We start from the raw sequence: 6,152 nt of genomic DNA on the forward strand, positions 1-6,152 counted from the left end.
GGGATCTTATCTATGCACAATCAGCTTGTAACACTCCAAAGAGAAAGGAAAACTTGAAATCGCATCATATGACCCCTTTAAAAAAACTGTTTTTGTGGCAGATGAGTTTGTATAGCTTCTACTCTCCTAAGAAAGGCAAATAATTATTAATATTTATTGAAACATACTGTATATAGGCAGTGGTGTGAAGTAATGAATTACAAATACTCACGTTACAGTAATTAAGTAGTTTTTATCAGTAATTGTACTTTTTTGAGTAGTTTAAAAATTGTGTACTTTTACTTGAGTACATTTTAAGTGATGTATCGGTACTTTTACTCCGCTATTTTCCTCCGTTTGTGGTCGTTACATGCTTATTTTAATTTCATTTTTATCCATCAACGTGATTGGATAGAGAGTAATAGTCTCGTGACTTTCGTCAAATCAAATTGTGCATAGAAAACTTTAACCGCCAACTGTTTATCATGGCTGCTGGAAGCGCATTCTTCAAGCATCAATTCAGTCGCATCTTCCTCTAACTTAATATAATGGTGTTTGTATTTGCACTGTTCTAAACATTAAAGGGGTCATCTGATGTTGCCAAAAAGAACATTATTTTGTGTGTTTGGTGTAATGAAATTTGTTTATGCGGTTTAAGGTTAAAAAAACATATATAGGCTACTTATTATTATTAAGTGTGTGTGTCTGTATTAGGTGTGGTTTTGTCTTTCCGTTCAACGTGCCAGGATGGATGTGACAACAGACCATACAACGCGACAAGGAAGAAGCACAATTCATAACCGATTCATACAGGTAAGTAAAACATCACACAAGAACTACAAAAGCAAATTGTGAAAATCTAAAATGATACAATATACTGTATTTTCACAGACTTCCATCACTAAAATGCAGAATATTTCCTGCAAAACTATCTACACGGTGCTAAACAGCACAGAGAAGGTGGCCATTGGCACCATCTGTTTGGTGATCGCACCTCTCAGCCTCTTGGTCAATGTGATTGTTCTGGTTGTCATAGCCTGCTCTAGGAACCTGCTGCAACGTCCGTCGTACCTGTTTATGGGCAGTTTGGCATTGGCTGACACTATTGCTTGCTGCTGTTTCACCATCAACTTCCTGGATTTCCACCTTTTTAAACAGGATGACTCCTTTCAGAAAACAGAGTATCTGCTTAAGCTGGGTGGCGTGACCATGGCGTTTACAGGATCGGTTGGAAGTCTGCTAGTGATGGCAGCTGACCGCTATCACGCCATTTACAAGGTTTCCACCTACAAGGTGCTGCTGACACATAAAAGAGCCTTGGTGGGTATTGTGACATTATGGGTCGTGGCTGCCCTCATTTCCTTCCTTCCTCTGATGGGCTGGAGTTGTCAGACTTGTCTATCATGCTCCCATCTCTTTCCGTATGTGGATCGTTACTATCTAGCATTCTTTGCTAGTCTTATGTTGGTGGTGATCATCCTCATACTGGTAGCCTATGCTCTGATAGTGTGGTTGGCCCACAAACATGAAGCCAACATGTCCGCTGAACATCCAGAGGTAGCACACATGCGTGTGGACATTCATTTGGCGAAGACTTTTGGCTGTGTTATGTTGATTCTGTTAGTGTGTTGGCTGCCTGTCCTTTCCTTCATGATGACAGATGTAGTTACTACAGAGCTTTCAAAACCACAAAAAAGGGCATTTGCCTTCTGCAGTACACTATGTCTGCTGAACTCTGGAATCAACCCATTGCTATACACCCTGCGCTGTCGTGAGCTACGTGTAGCGCTTAAATCATTGGTAGATGGTTTGAGGAGATGCAAGGGTTGTAGTTCACCAGCTAGTAACTAATACTTATGTGTTTAATTTATCAACATCTGGCTAATGAACATAAGTGTTAGCTCCCCCTAGTGTTGGTTTCTAAACAACAACCGTGTTGTCAACACATTTTCTGTTTTCAGTTATCATTTCTTAAATTTTGATTAAATATTGTGTAAAATATAATATGTCCACTGTGTATTCTTCTTTCTGTACATTTAATTTCTATCTGTAAAAAAAAGGTAACAAGGAAGAGGTCTGAGGATTGACATTCTGCATGCTTTTATAAATTTCATTTTCACTGTTTGTTTTTTTATGAGTAAATATTTACTTTGATATGGAAGCCTGTTTCTGCCCTCTGAGAAAAAATAAAAGAGTTAATTGAGAGTCTAAAATAAGAAAGAGTTTTTGAGATATACATTTACATTGTGAGACATATACAGGTGATTATTGTGAGATATAAAATCTCAATTATGATGTTTGTATGTATGATGTATGATGATGATGTTAAATAAAGATGTTTTTATGACAAATAAAGATTGTTTAAAGGTTTTATTTTCACGTTTGTTTTTTATATACACTACCATTCACAAGTTTGGAGGTGGTAAGATTTTTAAATGTTTCTGAAAAGTCCAATTTATTTGATCAAAAATACAGTAAAAACAGTACTATTATAAAATATTACAATTTAAAATGTTCTTTGTTAATATATTTTAAAATGTAGTTTATTTCTGTGATGAAAAAATCAAATAATTAAGCAGCCATTGTGTCACATGATCAAGAAACATTTCTTATTTTTAATCAATGTTGAAAAAAGTTCTGCTGCTTAATATTTTTGTGAAAATTGAGATAAATTTTTTTCCGGATTCTTGATGAATAGAAAGTTCAAAATAATGGTATTTATTTGAAATCTTTTGTAACATTCTAAATATCTTAAATATCATTTTTGATCAATTTAATGTTACCTTGCTGAATAAAAGTATAAGTTTCTTTAAAAATAAATTTACTAAACCCAAACATTTGACAGTAGTGTACTAGTGTAAAAAGTTGCATTTACAAGAAATACTCATAATTGTAATATGTAAAGTCTATTAGATTTTTTTTTCCCTATAAGGTGGAAACTTCAATTCATACTGAACATGCAAAATCCAATGCTACATCAAGGGCTGTAATGTTCTTTATCATATAAAAAGACATTTAAACAAAAAGCTAACTTTTTTAGTTTGAATAAAATCATGAAGTTTGACATGGTTTATCATCTTTCAACGCTTTGATTAACATTATAAGCAACTATAACTACACGCAGCCACACACATCTTCATGAATCTTGCCATTTGAACCTAAGATTTCAAACATACTCAAAATGTCACAGACTGGGAGCAATAAGAGTAGTGATGTTATATGATAATGGAGTTTAGATTGAAATTGTGGTTGTTTGGGGGGGATCCTGTTTCTCTAATGTTACACCGTCAAATGTCAAAGGTAGCATTGTGGATGCCAAGGGCTACACAATACTTTATTGAAATTCAAATGGAAGTTTTTATCAATAAAAGCAAGCGCTTGGGAAACTACAATGGCTGCGTTTGGCCTCTGTCAACAAGTGACATTTAGATCCCCTCTGAATTTCAGAAAGGGTCAAAGTGGTGCACACAGAGAAGTCTATCAGCAAAACGTATCTGCGCGTCACACAAAGCCTTACTCACACACACTGATGCATATGTTGGTCTGTGTTGAAAATAACTTACCAGTACTTTCTGGAGCCAGTGGGACCTCATTGTTTTCTACCCTGTGGCAGCGTATTCCAACATCTTCGCTATGAGAGCAATCGTGTCGACCCCACACACTATGTGTACACTCCAGCAAAGAGCTCTCGCTCCCCTCACACTCCACATCGTCCAGCAGAATCAGCCCTGCTCCTTCTCCAAACGCACCAGCGGGGGCAACCTCCGCACCGCCCCTACATGGACACACACACTCATGATAAATTCCCAATAACATAAAGCCACTTTAAATTCTCCCGCAAAATACTTCATGTATACATATAGATCCCATAGAGACACTCATACGCCCACATTGGGCACTACTATTGTGTAGGACACTTCTATGTGAATTTAATTACTAAATCCCTGTAGCCGGTTGCAAACAAACCCCTTTAAGTTAAATTCCTATTTAAAGCATTAATTTACTGAAGGTTTGCATGTATAAAAACGTGTAAACTTAATCGCATGTGCAAAAATGTCAGAGTTGATCTATTAACATAGTCTGCTGAGAACTGTATCCATCACATGCACAAATCTTGTCAATTTTTTCAGACTTCTTAGAGTTTTTTATCTACTTGTTTATTTCTCTATAACTGTAACTGAGTATTTAAATTAATGCAACAATATTGTGATGTACAAAAAATATATGAAATTATTTATTGTGAGCTTTTGGCCATTGTTTTATTCAAATTTACCCTACCATTCAAAAGTTCTAGGTCAGTTAGATTTTTAAAACTTTTATTTAAACTTAAAAGACTCTAAAGACAGTGTTACAAAAAAAATTCTATATCAAATAAATGCTGTTCTTCTGAACTTTCTATTCATCAAAGAATCTTGAAAAAAAGGTATCACCATTTCCACAAAAAAAATGTTTTCAACATTAATAATAATATGAAATGTTTCTTGAGCACCAAATCAGCATATCAGAATGATTTCTGAAGGATCATGTGACACAGAGGAAGAATAAATTACATTTTAAAATATATTTTAAAAAGAAAAGTTATTTTAAATTGTAATATTATTTTCACAATATTGCGGTTTTACTGTATTTTTGTTCAAATAAATGCAAGAGACTCCTTTTAAAAACACCAACAAACCTTAATGACCCCAAACGTTTGAACAGTAGTGTATATTAAATATGTGTTTACATGACTGTATTACCGAATGTCTTTTATATGAAATCTAAGTTAATCAAGGCCCAACTGTTTAAATTTATCTGACAGTACATCATTCTTCAGTTTTAAGTAATACAGCTACTGTATATACACAACTACCGGCAGGATGAAAGAATAGCACCTGAATCCCAGCTGTCTGCAGACCACCTGTACATGTTGCTCCGTCCAGCTGTCATCACACACCGTGCCCCAATCCCCGGAGTGATATACTTCCAGACGACCTTCCCATGGGTTATCACCATCTACCAGTCTCACCACGCCATCTGAATGCATATGCAAACACAAACTATATACACACATTTCCTCTCACAGTTTCTCTATTGCCAATGGAAGTAATAACTGAAACAAAGTCTTATGTTATCCTGAAGGGGTTTTGCTATAAAACCTGTTTGCTGTAAATCATCCCATTTACATGACTACTTACCAGATAAATATATAAATTTATTTTTTAATGTGAGAACAGAGACCAAGGAATGATACATAATGTAGAAAACTGTTTGCTAGGGAAACCTAGGTTTATTAGGGTAAACTTCACAGAATATTGTGAAAGACCAATCAGAATCAGGTATTCCAAAGAACCAAGGCTGTAATGTTTGTATGTGTGTGTCTATGTATAGGATGAGACCTGTATAGGGATTGCATGACACCCCAGCGTCTTCCATATGGTCACAGTTGTGTTGTTCCCATCCGCTGTGACGGCACTCATCCAGAGAGAGCTCATTGCCTGTGCACTGTACTGCGTCCAATTGGATCGGCCCACTGCCCTGCCCGAAATGAGCCCATGACCAGGCTTTATGGATGCCCCTGGACACACACAAAGACATATATACAGTCAAAGGAGACAGTACTGTTTCTAGGCATAGGCGAGCTAGGCGGTCGCCTAGGGCACCACCAGCTGAAGGGGTGCCAATGAACGCATGTATTGGCACTACATTTTAGCAGGGTTGTGATAAAGAGTGGCACGGTCACCCTGAAATATGACTGCCGCCCCCACTGGATCCCCCAACATCATTGGGCTAGAGTACTGTCAATCTGACGATGCCTGTATGCCATTGGATCAGAGCGCTGTCAATTGCTGCCTGATTGTTGCATGCAAAGTTTGCATTTGGAGCGCTCATCAACGCCATAGGTCCAATGGGCTCTATCAGTGCTTTGGCAAGGTAACGCTTTTTTTTTTTGCCATGCAATAAAGCTAAGTTCAAAGGCCAATTTAAAATATTGATACAGTAAATAAAGTGCACAAAATCAGTATTTTGTTTAGGCAGTATTTGTGGCAGTTGATAAATCATGTTGCGACATTTGTCCAAAAGGTGTGCGTTTTTGAGCCAATGCATTGTTAAAGGATCAGCGTGTCATGTAATATTTCCATATAAACTTTAACATCCAATTAAAAAATATTTGTATAGTAAAATTTGCTAAT

At 36.5% G+C, this 6,152-nt stretch overlaps 1 pseudogene; it reads right to left on the reverse strand.

The window, feature by feature from the left end:
* Positions 1 to 6,152, reverse strand: part of LOC107601427 (neurotrypsin-like) — a 46,358-nt pseudogene that overhangs the window by 11,828 nt on the left and 28,378 nt on the right.

This window comes from Sinocyclocheilus grahami, unplaced genomic scaffold (assembly GCF_001515645.1).
Source record: "Sinocyclocheilus grahami isolate Dianchi unplaced genomic scaffold, SAMN03320097.WGS_v1.1 scaffold305.1, whole genome shotgun sequence".
Classification (NCBI taxonomy): domain Eukaryota; kingdom Metazoa; phylum Chordata; class Actinopteri; order Cypriniformes; family Cyprinidae; genus Sinocyclocheilus; species Sinocyclocheilus grahami.